This window comes from Macrobrachium rosenbergii, chromosome 54 (assembly GCF_040412425.1).
Source record: "Macrobrachium rosenbergii isolate ZJJX-2024 chromosome 54, ASM4041242v1, whole genome shotgun sequence".
Lineage (NCBI taxonomy): Eukaryota > Metazoa > Arthropoda > Malacostraca > Decapoda > Palaemonidae > Macrobrachium > Macrobrachium rosenbergii.
The window spans coordinates 35853509-35869420 of NC_089794.1; the positions used below are offsets into that span (position 1 = coordinate 35853509).

At 35.3% G+C, this 15912-nt stretch overlaps 1 protein-coding gene across 6 annotated transcripts in view; it reads right to left on the reverse strand.

The window, feature by feature from the left end:
- The window catches only part of LOC136834976 (uncharacterized), a 33995-nt gene extending 21722 nt beyond the window's left edge, over nt 1-12273 (reverse strand). For 5 of the 6 annotated variants that reach the window (XM_067097943.1, XM_067097940.1, XM_067097947.1 and 2 more), the window contains exon 1: nt 11636-12046. The gene's annotated coding sequence lies outside the window, so the exon portion shown is untranslated. Of the gene's footprint in view, nt 1-11635 lie in introns of all 6 variants that reach the window. The other variant, XM_067097945.1, reaches the window with a different exon arrangement.
- Nucleotides 12274-15912: the final 3639 nt, after the last annotated feature.

Sequence of the window (15912 nt, forward strand, 5' to 3'; positions counted from 1 at the left end):
CTCTAGCCTTGGTAATTTTTGTTTTATTTAATGTTAAAGTTTGCCTTAATTGTGCACCTGGCAACGATAAGGCCAGGCTACCACCGGGCCTGGTTAAAGTTTATGGGCCGCGGCTCAAACAACATTATACCGAGACCACCGAAAGATAGATCTATTTTCAGTGGCCTTGATCATACGATGTACAGAAAACTCGACTGTGCCGAAGAAACTTCGGCGCATTTTTGCTCAATCGTAAACAATTATATTTCTAACTCATAACTTTCGCATTTTTGCTTATAAGGTTTTGAACCATATTCTATAACGTTTATAATTCCCTCATTCTCAGTACCATATTCTTATACAGTCATATGTGAATGGTATGTTTTTCTTTAATTCTTGTGTTGACAGAATTCTGGTTTTTCGTACCCGTCGTCGTCTAAGGAGAGATCATCTCTATACAAAAATATGATCATATTCATTCATACGATGAAATTGTTCTCGTTCTTAAGACGTACATTTCCGCTGCTATAAATATCTTTATTGTTGTCCTATCCGCCTGATGCCCTTGAATATCAGAGACATATTTAATAAGAAGAGTGCCAACTCCACTTTGCCTCAAAGGGAAGGCTAGGTGAGACCGTAAGAGACAGAACTTGAGAATAAAAAACAACGACAGGAAGAAATACAGAGAGGGATTGCGATAAAGAAATGAACTGGAAATGAGAAGGGAGACAGAAGGGATGTTTAGTAAAGAGCAAGAAAGAGACTGAGGAAGCACCAGGAATTAAGAATGGGAAGGTGACAGAACACTGTTAAGAACAGAAACAGGGACAGTTAAGTGTCCAAAAGAGAGGCTGAGAACGATGCAAGACTAAGAAACAGGAGAATGATCTGAGAAAGAAATAGAAACGGGACGTAAACTGAAGTACATCATGTAGACAGGGAAAGAGACGGGGCTTAGACTGAGAAAGGGACGTGGCAGAAGTGGGAAAAAGACAGAGCAGAGACTAGGAGAGATAGGCCTATATGGATGAGATAAGTAGAATTGAGCCTGAGAAAGACAGGGATTGATAATGAGATAGTACAGACACTGACAGAGGTACAGGGTGCAGAACTGAGATTGCAAATGATGAGAGAGAGAGAGAGAGAGAGAGAGAGAGAGGTGCGATGGTATGATGGAAGGGCATTCTAGAAGACAGTGGGGAAAGAGAATGACGTGGGGAAGAAAGAGAAAGAGAGACAGGGTTAGACAGAACAGTGGGAGCTCTCTTTCAAAGGGATGCCTTCATACCTCCCTCTATCATTCCTTGATGAAAGCTCCTCGGTTGAGGGACTTGGCACTCAGTGGCACTCAGATGGCACTCGGGTGACACTCAGAGGCCCCTACTTACCCATCCCCCATTTGCACAGATCACTCAGCGCTCCTCTGAAATGACTCTCGGCATTTAGGGCTTGGGAAAACAGTTCTGAACCCTACTTGCTTGCCTAAGCAGCCAAGATCAGTCATTATCATTTTGTATTTAGTACGCTTCGATGTATACGTGAAAATTAGTTTTTCCAGAAGCTTTAGGTTATAGTTTAGAGACCATTGGATATTATGAAGATGGATTCTTTTCCTTTCTCGCCAAGAAACTCAACCTACGTCAGATTGTTAATTATTTTGCCATAAAAGAAGGGGAATATGAGTCGAGCAATTTAGTAGGCGTCTCATAAAGACTTGGTTTTATTAATGACAAGGAGACTCTCCCTTTTCTCTCAAGAACCCCGTGCCAAATATTCATTTGCAAAGTGAAAGTGGCTTTAAATTTATCTCTTGATATTTCTCTGCCTGATTATTTTTCCCAGTTTCTGGTTTACCTTGAGATTTCCGTCCACTTTTGTTTGTTGGTTTTGTCGTATTTTGTATCTTATTCGTTTAATGATCTTTTAATTTCATATGTGATTCATTTTATTGTTTTCTATTTGTATTTTTTTGTTGTTTTAGCTACATGATTGTGGCTGTTTTTAAAACTGTGAGAAGCCAGGCCTTTTTCACCAATTTTCTGTTTATTTGTTACTTCTTTTGGGGGTTCCTTTCTGAATTTGGTCTTTTAAACTTGTTTACATTCCTGTTTTTATTTTCACTATTTGATTTTTTTCTTGTGTTCTGTCCCTCTTGTGATGTTCTCACTTCCATCAAAAACATTGCTATAAAAAAACTTGTCATTCTTGTTTTATGTCTTTAGTTCGCTACTATATCTTGAAGATACCATCTGTAAAAACTGGCAGTTTTACTGCCTGTATCTGCTTCTACAGTATGTTTTTGTACACATAAGATTAAATAGCCTGTATCTGCCTCTACAGATTATTTTTGTACGCATAAGATTAAATAAGGATGTATGATTTCCTAGCCAACATTTGTAGCACATCTTCCTAGAAAGTTATCAGTCTCAGGTATTACAAACCATGAGTCAGTGACCACCTGTTTCGACTGCTCTGTAAAGCTCAGTGACCGTTCTGCCTAAATATTCCCCTTCGCAGACTTATCTTTTGATTGACTAATGTGCTCTTCCACTATCATTGAATCTCTTATAATGGGCTAAAAACAGTTCTGTATCGCACAGGTTAGTATTAAATGGGTTCTTTTGTGTTTTGGGACGTGCCATGAAATACCTAGCAAATTTTTACAATATGCACCATTGGAGGCACCTCAAATCTCTCTAAAGTAAAAGGTCCTTTTTCATAGGTACTGCGGGTATTCGATGACTGAATTGATAACTACTATTGTTATTGACAATATGTATATATATATGTATATATGTATGTATACTTGTATATCACTATATTATGTATATATATATATATATATATATATGTTTAGATATGTGTATGTATACTTGTATATCAATATATATATATATATATATATATATATATATATATATATATATATATATATATATATATATATATATATATATATATATTATAGTCCGTACGTTGCAAGACGTTGCAGCTATTCATTCAGTAATATAACTAATTTAAATTTAGGTGCGTTTGTAGATTACCAACAGTCTGAATCATAGTAGAATGGGATCGTAAACCCACAAGTTTACTCTCTACTACTGTGTTATCAGAGGAGCTGGCACTGTTCCCAAATTTCTAAGCTTCTGCCTCACAGTAGGTCCTCACCATCTGTGCTACCTAGTAGACGCCCACCTGTGTATTCGTCATCTCTCTTTTTTTGTGCGACCTGTTTATTTTATTGTTTTGTGCATCCCTCTTCCCTTGGGAATGTGTGTATATATATATATATATATATATATATATATATATATATATATATATATATATATATATATATATATATATATATATATATATATATATATATATATATATATAATATATATATAAATTACGAAATATCTTAAATTTTCACAAAGTAATGTGAAACTAGTCCTATGACCCTTCATCGTAGAATCTTTTGTTTGGTATCGTGTTATGTATTGGCAGCTTTCAAAACTTTGGAGTCACATTACCTTCGTACGGTCGTCATATGAAATAACAGACGCGCACCTTGATAGTTAACTTGGAATTTCATTGTTTAATTTTGGCTAGTCTATGGCATCGCATCTTTTGAAACTTGGCTTCTGTGTATAGGTCGTTTGTTTATTTTGATATACTTCACATCGTCAGGGCTTCATGAGCATCATGTTATTTGCAGAGGTTTTAAAGTTGCTTTAAAGCTCGTCAAGCGGTTACATCGATTAAAAAGTAATGAGTTATTTTTATAAATTTACTCCATCATTTTTTTGTATTGCAACTAGATGCAATGGTAGATGTGTTTGTACCTAACACGGTCTTTATTACTAATTTGCCATACCCACTCTGTTTCATTCAGTGATTGTGAGTTTCCCTATATATATATATATATATATATATATATATATATATATATATATATATATATATATATATATATATATATATATATATATATATATATATATATATATACATACATATATATACATATACATATATATATATATATATATATATATATATATATATATATATATATATATATATATATATATATATGCATGTATGTTTATATACATACATGAAATGAAGACAGTAAATCCGTATACGAACATGTGACAGTAATTTAATTATTCCGAAACATTTGTCAAAACTGATGTTGTAGCAAGACAGAAAATATTTGCGTTCGTCAAGAGATCACATGATTATAGGGCAAAATAGGTTCCTTTTCATGATAACCACAAATATCAGAGAGAGAGAGAGAGAGAGAGAGAGAGAGAGAGAGAGAGAGAGAGAGAGAGAGAGAGAGAGAGAGAGAGAGATGGAAATTACAAATACTATAGCTTCATGCATTACCTCATTTCTTTTCACTAGGGTAAAGAAAGAGAGAGTAATTTTCTAGACAATTCATAAATATTTCTCACTTGTGAAACAAGATTTTTAAGAGAGAGATGTTACTATATCATCATGCACTTTTTTACGATAACGAAAGAGTAAGCAGTTTTCTAGATATTTCAATTAATGTTTCTCACATAGCAAACAAAATGTATTCTTTACTATGGCGGAGAGAGAGAGAGAGAGAGAGATTACGAATACTATATCTTTATGCACTTCTTTAGTTTTCACGGCGGTAAAGAGTAATTTTCTGAATATTTCATATTCCTCGCTTATTCAACGTTGCCTCTACTCAAACGGGGAGAGAGAGAGAGAGAGAGAGAGAGAGAGAGAGAGAGAGAGAGAGAGAGAGAGAGAGAGAGAAACTATAGTTTATTCCAAGCTAGCTTCCAAGCTTGGCGAAATCCCAGAGGAACTGAAATCCCTCTCCCTCTCACAGACTCTCATTGTTTTAGTGATTTACAGCTACTTCAGATAGTGTCTTATCAAGCCAGCTTGGAAGACTCCTTCAAAACATTAGCTGCAAACTTAATGTTATAATTGTTCTCTTAAATCAGTGCATTTGGATGTTTGGCAAAACAGTTATAATTTTCAGGATGCTTTGGTTTAGAAAGTAGAGAGCAAATCTCACAAGAATAGGGAGATAAAATCCTAACCTAATCTAACACATGACCTACCCATAAACGCCATAATAATTTTGATGGTTATTCATCTTTTCAATTATTATTTTTACAGTTATGCTCAGAAATTTATATATTAGCCTAGAACCCCATTAATTATTATCATTGCAGTTATAAATTAACACAGGCGAAGCATAGAAAGCTGTTAATAAATAGCATGTTAATAAATTCATATGGAAGTCCAAAAGAAAACTTTCACTTAGCCTGTGTAAAAAGGGGCTATTATTACTAATTTAGTTGTATGCCCATCTAACATTAGACATTTCATAATCCTTGAATACTTCGTAGTTTAAAGATAATTTAAACCCTTTATCCCATAATGTGAGCCTTCATCATGACCTTATATAAAGCCTCATTTTCATTTGCTTTATGTTCACTTAGAATCAGCCTTAATTTATATTCAAGAACCCCTTTCCAAATGATCTGTTTCCTATTAAGAGTGAACGTTGCAAGTGCTTTATTAACTTTAGGAATCGGTGTTCAGTTTATATGAATGATCCCGTTTGAATGCTTTTTTTTTTATATAAGAATAAACGTTAACTTTATTGAAGATTCATTGACAAACCCGTATTGGCTATAAGAATTATCCTTGACCCTGTATATGAACGCCTGGGTTTATTGAAGCCATATTTTCTCTTGTTGGTTTTCTGAAAAAAAAAAACTATTGTGCCGTCTTTGTCTGTCCGTCCGCACTTTCTTCTGTCCGCACTTTTTCTATCCGCCCTCAGATCTTAAAAACTACTCGGGCCAGAGGGCCGCAAAATGGTATGTTGATCATCCACCCTCCGATCATCAAACATACCAAATTGCGGCCCTCTAGCCTCACTAGTTTCTATTTTATTTAAGGTTAAAGCTAGCCATAATCGTGCTTCTGGCAACGATATAGGATAGGCCACCACCGGCCCTTGATTAAAGTCTCGTGGGCCGCGGCTCATACAGCATTATACCGAAACCACCGAAAGATAGATCTATTTTCGGTGGTCTTGATTATACAATGTACAAAAAACTCGATTGCGCCGAAAAAACTTCGGCGCATTTTTTACTTTTCATTCTTTTTTTTTTTTTGCCTACAAGTTTGGATGTTAGTTATGCTTTTATACGAGTCTGTTCGCATATTGTTGTGTCTGTCACGCTCTCTGTATGTTAAGAAAATATTGCAAGAGAATTAGAGGGGAGGCTCTATGCTGTAGAGGCGTTGACTGGATTTCCATGTGATTGAATTACTTCAGCAATAAATAGATTTCGATATAATTATTATTATGATTATTATTGTAATTATTGTTATTATCATTATTATTATAATTATCGTTACAGTTCTTGTTGTCTACCGCCCAATTTATAGTTCACGAGTTTCTTTGATTTTTTGATAAATCCCGATCCGGATTCAGTGTTTTTATAGAAATACGGATTTGGATTCAGTGTTTTTTAGAAGTCCGGATTCGGGTGTTTTTTTTAGAAATCCGGATTCGGATTTGGTGTTTTTTTTATAAATCCTTGTCCGGATTCGTTTTTGTGTAAATCCGGATTCGGATTTGGTGTTTTTTATAAACCCTTGTTCGGATTCGGATTTGATGTTTTCTATAAATCCTTGTTCGGATTCGTTTTTGTATAAATCCGGATTCGATTTGGTGTTTTTTTATAAATCCTCGTTCGGATTCGTTTCTGTATAAACCTGGATTCGGATTCTTCTTTTATGAATCCGGATTATGATTTGGTAGTTTTTTGATAAATCCGGAATCGGATTGGGTGTTTTTGACAAATCTGGATTCGGCGTTTTTTAAATAAATCCTTATGAGGCGGTTTTGATAAATCCGGATTCGGATTCGGTTTTTTTTTTTTAGAAATCTAGATTCGGTGTTTCTGATAACTCCGGATTCGGATTCGGTGTTTTTTTTTGTTAGAAATCTAGATTCGGTGTTTCTGACAAATCCGGATTCGGATTCGGTATTTTTTTTTTAGAAATCTAGATTATATGTTTCTGATAAATCCGGATTCAGATCCGGCTTTTTTCGTAAATCCGGATTCGGGTTCATATTTTTGAACTCCGCCGTTGTCTAGGGAAAACCCTCCGTGAGACTTTACCAGTTCTATATGTGAGTTAATCTTAAGCAGACATCTGTTAAGGTCCCCATTCATTAAGGTCCCCATCTCACGTGCCTTGTGTTTTATAATAATCGCTTCCACCAAGAGAGAGTGCTTTCAAGGTTAAACAATTCGTAAATTACTTCTAAATTGGGTGTTACAGCCGTCACCTTCAGAGGGATAAATCCTATTTGTAGTATGAATGCTTTCTTCTTTATTTGGCTTGGCAAAGGGCTTGGCACCAGAGAGAGAGAGAGAGAGAGAGAGAGAGAGAGAGAGAGAGAGAGAGAGTTTATTAGATATTAGTTCATTCACTATTGCTTTCCTTTCATCTGTATGAAAATTGTTGGGTGAAATATGATTATTGACATTATAAGATAAAACAGAAATTGATATAGATATATATATATATATATGTATATATACATACATATATATATATATATATATATATATATATATATATATATATATATATATATATATATATATATATATATATATATTCAACTAAGGCCACAGGAAAAATAAAAGAAAGGAGTACCAAGCGCTTTTCGCACTTTTGAGGTATAATATATGTATATATATAATTATATATATATATATATATATATATATACATATATAATTATATATATATATATAATTATAATTATATATATATATATATATATATATATATATATATATATATATATATATATATATATATATATATATATATATATATATATATATATATATATATATATATCTTCGTGTCAGGGTTGCCTAGATTAACTCACCCTAACTTACTATGTGGGAGTTCGGTTCTCATCTCGGAAGGTAGGGCTACTCCATTTATTACCCACTCACATTCAAGACTTGTATATGCATGTATATAGGAATGTATGTACATGTGTGTTTGCGTTGTTTTCGGTTTATGTAATGAGAGGCTTTTAGCTACGTCTTTATCTCTACTATTATTGTCGTAGTTGCTGTTGTTGCCATTATGGATTTTTCATTATCATAATTTTAAAACAATAAAAGCAGAAAATCTCGCAGCAATTGCTAATACTTTCACTGCTATTACAAATCGACAACATCCCAAATAATAGAGATTATTCAATTTATGAATGACATACTTTTTCGGAAGAGTTGCAAGACACTCCCAGGTGTTGAAAATGTGGCGATCTGTCCCTTATCCAGATGCTAGATTGCGTCATGACACTGAAGAAAAAATGAGTTTTTTAATTCATAATTTTTTCAGTGGGTTTCCACTTGGGCATGATGCCCGAGTTATTTTTGTCTGTTTTATGATGGTAATTCATGACATTTGTTTAATATGGATCTTTTTTTATGATATTAATTAATGACAGTTATTAATATGGATGACGTTGTAATTAATTTTTGGAGAAGTATTTTTGGAGTGAGTGATGAATATTAAAAAATTCCTCATTTACATTTTGCTTCCTTTTGGGTAGTTAGCCTCATTGATTATTAAATAACGAATGATGAAATGGTATGGGGAATAGATATCAAATATATATACTATGTACTATATATATCCTATATACATATATGTGTAATATTGATATATATTTATATATCTGCTATATATCTATCTATTTATGTACCTATCTGTCTTTTTATCTATCTATCTATCTATCTATCTATCTATCTATCTATCTATCTATATATATATATATATATATATATATATATATATATATATATATATATATATATGTACACATGCATATGTTATAGATATGTATATATGCATATGTGTTAGTCATATATATATATATATATGTATATATATATGTAATATAAATACGTATGTATATGTATATATGAGAAAGCTGTTTCAGCATTTTCCATTATACAATCAGTGGTTATTTTTCTGTCGGCAGTCGTCCTTCAGTTATTGCTGACGACATAAGTACGTTATGCAAAAAGACGCTAGTTATTTTCACTAGTCGATTCTACCTTCAAAATTGAGTGCTTACTGTCAGGTTTATAATGGGTGATGTTTTAATCATAACTTGAAGAAGGTAACGTGGAAGTTACTCTGAGGCAAGGTTGACCATGTCAGTGAACTGCATTACCAGAAGTATACTTCTTTCAGCAACTCCACTCCATACCATCTGTCAGCTTGTGAGTGCTTGCGGATAACCAGATTTTGTTGAATAATGTACATACAATCAATATTTGCTTTTGAAGACTAATTGGGACTGATTCTTCTAGCAAGAGATGGTCGTATCTTTGCTCACTGTGGTCGAGTATTGATCTTATAGATTTAACATCATTTACTAAGTGCTTAAATACGTCTGTAGTGAGCGGGATTTGATCGTCTTGTGAAGGTGTATCTAGCTTGTCTTATGTTTTCTTTATCTTCCAGCAATCAATAGGAAAAACATTCTCTCTCTCTCTCTCTCTCTCTCTCTCTCTCTCTCTCTCTCTCTCTCTCTCTCTATATATATATCTATATATATATATATATATATATATATATATATATATATATATATATATATAGAGAGATAGAGAGAGAGAGAGAGAGAGAGAGAGAGAGAGAGAGAGAGAGAGAGAGAGAGAATATTTACCAATTAATAGCTGGCAGATATAAAACAATAACAAAATGCGCCGAAGTTTCCTCGGCGCAATCGAGTTTTCTGTACAGCCGCTACAGCGTATAATCAAGGCCACCGAAAATAGATCTATCTTTCGGTGGTCTCGGTATAATGCTCCATGAGCCGCGGACCATGAAACGCTAACCACGGCCCGGTGGTGGCACATCTTATATCGTTGCCAGAACCACGATTATGACTAAATTTAACCTTAAATAGAATAAAAACTACCGAGGTTAGAGGGCTGTAGTTTGGTATGTTTGACGATTTGAGGGCGGATGATCAACATTCCAATTTGCAGCCCTCTAGCCTCGGTAGTTTTTAAGATCGGAGGGCGGACAGAAAAAGTGCGGACGGACAGAAAAGCCGGCACAATAGTTTTCTTTTACAAACAAATGGAACGTGATACAAGGTAGCCACACCAGCACATGACGATCAAATCACCGCTGACTGTGGACATATTTAGGTTCTTAGTAAGTGATGTTAAATTTGTTGGAACAAAATGTGTCCACTGTGAGCCAAGATACGACAGTCTCTTAGTGGAAGAATGTCCCAATTTGTCTCCAAAAGAAAATATTGAATGTATGTGCAGTATTCGATTAAATCTGGTTTTCTGCAAGCAGCCTTAAGCTGATGCATATATACATATATATATATATATATATATATATATATATATATATATATATATATATATACACAAATATTTACAATCATAAATGTATATATGTATAGCTGGATAATTAGGTTCATCAGTCAGTTAATGATTTTTAACTAAAAATATTCTCTCTCTCTCTGCAACAATATATATATATATATATATATATATATATATATATATATATATATATATATATATATATATATATATATATATATATATATATATATATATATGTATGTATGTATGTATATATTGTTGCATAGAGAGAGAGAGAGAGAGAGAGAGAGAAATATGTTTAGTTAAATATTCATGAACCTGGCCTATGAACCAAATTATAAATTGTGCTTTAAGACTAATATCTTATTTTTCCGTCCACGTATTGGCATAAAAACTCACCTTATATTAACGTTGTAATAAACACTAACTGGTAAAGGTTTAATGTATTATAGATAGATAGCTAGATAGATAGATAGAGCGAATGACATATAAATGTAGTCATAGTAAATGGAATGGTATAGTACGAGATGTAGAATAAAAAAAAAAAACATACGTACCACCCACCGTTTACCCTCAAATGCACTAACGCACAAGAACACAAGTTAACATAAACACTCACACATTCACACATATATGTGTGTGCGTGTGTATGTGTTTGCTTGTGTTTTTGTGCCTTAGTGTATATGCGGGTAGGCATTAAATGCCGTGTATGTTTTTTTTATTCATCACACAATACCATAGCATTACATTTACTATGACTACAGTATATTTATATAACGATGATGAGAGCTAATGTTTGCACTTTGTAAGTCTTGGCTGTAACATTCCCTTTAATAATTCGCAGATGGACCGCTTCCTTCTGATGTGTCCATGCTGGCCTGGACTACGTAAAAGAGTCTAACGCATTTCCCCTCCCGTCGGCCTTTCCATATAAAAAAAAAGCTTCTCCATTCATCCACTTATGTTTGGGAGAATAACTGAAGTCACTCGAAATTCATAATAGCAAAGAGAAAACTGAGTATTTCTTCGATAACAGAGAAAGATATAGTCGAAGAATATTTCTTATATAACAGATAAAGTAGGGAAAAACGAATGTTTTTCTGTTAATTCTTGTGAGTTAGAGAAGGTAAACATTTCATTTGTGTTTAATGCGCACAAAAAATTTTAAAGAATTAAAAAAAAGTAATCTCGATACTTACCACAATGTCTATGCCGAAGTACAAGACGCCTGGGTATTAATGGCCCACAGTTCTCTAACTGGTGCCCTGATGGCAACTAGTGAAGACGCCTTTGGTGGCACCCGCTGTCTTGGGCCGCTGCTGTTGGCTCCCTACCCCTAAAAGCTCCAAAGGTGGCTCCTAATAGCTGGCTCCTATTAGGGGCCGGAATTATATACAACTAGGACACGAAACTTCACGCAGAGGTCATGTGGATTTTTGACTGTTGCATTCCTTGTTTATTTCGCGCCTGGTGAATAAGTCACGCTTGTTTGCACCTTGCTTGCTCCTTTGTTTTCGGGGAGAAAACTTCCCCCTGTGACCAGGGGGTAGCATTCCCAGGGGCGTGAGTCACAGAGTGGTAAATTTATCCCAGGTACGTGTGCGGCAACGCTGTGTGTCCGTTTTTTCTCTCTATTTCTTTTTTATTTATATTGGTCAGACCCGATGGTCTTGAAGTCCAGCAGCGTGACTCTCTCTCTCTCTCTCTCTCTCTCTCTCTCTCTCTCTCTCTCTTGTTCACTTGTATAATCAGATTTAGACATGAAGATACATGCAAGTATCTTTCAACGAAGGTCGTCTTTAAATAAGCATACACCCATACACACACATTCAAGTACAAGCGCACAGGGGTATGTTTCGACGAAGGTTACCTCTCTCTCTCTCTCTCTCTCTCTCTCTCTCTCTCTCTCTCTCTCTCTCTCTCTCTCTCTTACAAAAGCGTGGGTATGTTTAGACGGAGCTTTTACCAATGACGTCAGTAAACACGTAGCATATCTGGTGGTGATTCAGTGTTTCTTGTTCTTTTACATATCACAGAAATTACTTTAGTGGCTAAAAAAAGAAAAAGTTTACGCATGTATCCCGACTAAAAAAATTTCGAGCTGTTTATTTTTCGCTTCGACTTTCGAAATCTCCTTTTGTTAATTATCCTCGCTGCAACTTACAGCGTTCCTTGTTAGAATTCCTACTTGCAGAAGGCTTAATTAGTTTGCCAGTTTATTTTTGTAGCTGATGTGCGAATGTTTGTAAACGTCGTATTTTTCCTTTTTTTTTATTCATGCAGTTTTTTTCATATTTGACTGGGCTGAGTCCACAGTCCACACTGTCTCTTATGCCTCTTATTACCTTTATATAATACCTTACCGCACTTGCCTTAGGGCAAGGGTTCGTTCTGGCAAATACTGACTTATTTTCAACAAACCATCACCCGGAGTGAATCATCTCGGTTGGTAGGTTAAAGTCAAAAGGTCCACACCAGTCCTCTATTTCCTTCAGTACCTGTGCTGGCATAAGGCCAGCTTATCAACCAACGCCTTGGAGGGAATGTAGACTGGGGATCCGAGATCATATTTCTCAGCGCCTTGTTTATTATTATTATTATTATTATTATTATTATTATTATTATTATTATTATTATTATTATTATTATTATTATTATTTTCACGCTTTGAAAAAAATATAGTATGGCTGTAGTATCGCTACTAGAACTTGTAAGATTTTTTGTACTGCTTTCTTTAGGTACAACTTACTTGTGAAGTTTCCTAATTATATCAAGATAATCTTCATATTCCCTTTGTGTAAGCTATGCTTTCTACTCACACCCATACCAAATTGCTCTAGAGAGCAGACTTCAGTGTTCAATGCACTGAGTGCTTTTATATGACCTTTAATAATATAAACGGCATTGAATTCCTTGATTTTTTTTTCTTGTAACTTGGCTCTAAAACTGAACATCTTAAACTCATTTCTGTAGCACCCACCTTAGTCTTTACAACCGGCCCCCCCAACTCCGCCTCACGTCAGATACACTATATACAGTATATATGTATGTATATATATATATATATATATATATATATATATATATATATATATATATATATATATATATAATTTTTTAAATCTCTCAGCTCTGTATGTTTACCACATTGAATATCACACAAGGGCTCTGCCTAATTTGGCAAAGTATCAGTCTTCACAATCATTTTCTTATCTAAAGGTGGCTTCTGAAAGCGCTTTTTCCATAACGTCTTCAGAGAAGAAAGGACTGAACCAGCAACACTTGTGCCCAGTCCCCCACACTACCAATTCGGCCATAGGTATGAATAGGCCATATTGCATCATTTATTTCCATATTCTTGAAGGTTATGACCTTGTATTCTGTATGAAGCAGGTGTATCGCTTCATTTCCCGTTATACCCAATCTTTTTTCCTTTTTTTTATACCGGCCTGGACTGCATCAAAAAAAAAAAAACTTCAGCGAAGAATCTATGAAACATATTTTCTTGAACGTCAGCATCTATCATGAAATTTATCTTCCATCTTAACTTATATCTTCATCTGCCGCCTCCCTCGTCCATCCATTCCTTTTAATCCAATCAGATATCTGCCCAGGTAAGTTGCGCCGAGCGAAAGTACGTCACCTTGCTGTCACTCATATCACCAGAACACCATTCATCATAGCGGCCTTTTCATGCCAAGACGCTTATCTCTACGTAAGTGCGTGTGTGTCATTCTGACACTTGCTCGAGATAGGTTTAAGTTCGCCATTCGTGTCGCTAGGCCGGTTTGTGGTTCCTGCGAGAGGAATTACAGAAATTGGCCTGTCCGCCCGACATGGAAAGGCAGAGCGGTTAGGTTTCGTAGACTGTAATAATACTGCCTGGGTCTGAAAGTTTTCTCGCCGTGGGGATTCAGTGCTATAGTGCACCTCATGCACTGCACTGTAGGTATTACTTAAGATTAGTTGCAGCGTCCTTCGGCCCCTGGCTGCAACCCCTTTCATTCCTTTTACTGTACCTCCATTCATATTCTCTTTCTTCCATTTTGCTATCCACCCTCTCCTAACAATTGTTTCATAGTGCAACTAGGAGGTTTTCCTCCTGTTACACCTTTCAAACCTCCTTACTTATAGGTCCCCGTGTTTGGCCTTTGGCTTAAATTCTATTTTCTATTCTATTCCCTGAAAGCTTTCTAGAAAGTGTTCTCGAGATGGGTTAGACCGCATGGCTGTGTTTTTATCAAAAGTTATCTTTAAGGTAACCAGTCTTACTCAAATGCTCCTCGTAGGAAATGTGTCTCTAAACAAGTAAAAAATGCGCCTAAGTTTCTTCTGCGCAATCGAGTTTTCTGTACAGCCTCTACAGCGTGTAATCAAGGCCACCGAAAATAGATCCGTCTTTCGGAGGTCTCGGTATAATGTTGTATGAGCCGCGGCCCATGAAACTTTAACCACGGCCCGGTGGTGACCTATCCTATATCGATACCAGAAGCACGAATATGGCTAAATTTTACCTTAAATAAAAAAAACCTAATGAGGCTAGAGGGCTGCAATTTGGTATGTTTGATGATTGGAGGGTGGATGATCAACATACCAGTTTGCAACCCTCTAGCCTCAGTAGTTTTTAAGATCTGAGGGCGGACAGAATAAAGTGCGGACGGACAGACAAAGCCGGCACAATAGTTTTCTTGTACAGAAAATTAAAAGCAGTTTTCCACGTTCCTCAGAGTTTTCAAGCGAAAGTAACATCAGTTTCAAGAGAGTTCATAAATCTGAAGAGATTTTCCTCTACGACCGGCTAATGTTTACCAAGTATCTCTGATGACATATTATTATTATTATTATTATTATTATTATTATTATTATTATTATTAACTAACATTTCTGGACTCTCACAGAGTTCGCGTGAAGGTTTTGTTCTTAAATAAAAGGCGGAAATTAGTGACTGGTGAAAAGTAAAGTGAAAGAAGTTGGACAGCTAGGTGGGAGGAGACTAAAGAGAGCCAAAGATGAATGAGACAAATAAGACCAATTCATATGTTTTCACGCCGTTCCCTGGTTATTTTACGATGAAAACTCTTCATCCGACAGACCACCCCTTATCTCATTTACTCTGTCATCGGTTTGCTCAGCTGTAAAACTGCATGCTTTGGGATTTTATTCTTTCTCTCGTTTTCCACGAGTCCCATAACCTTTCACTTCGCAATGGGTAGGTCTAACTTACCTTCTGGGTTGGACTCCAAAATTTATCCTTTCTTCATTTTAGCTTTCTGTAAAAGAAAACTATCGTGCCGGCTTTGTCTGTCCGTCCGCACTTTATTCTGTCCGCACTTTTTTCTGTCCGCACTTTTTCTGTCCTGCCTCAGATTTTAAAAACTACTGAGGCTAGAGGGCTCCAAGTTGGTATGTTAATCATCCACCCTCCAATCATCAAACATACCAAATTGCAGCCCTCTAGCCCTAGTACTTTTTATTT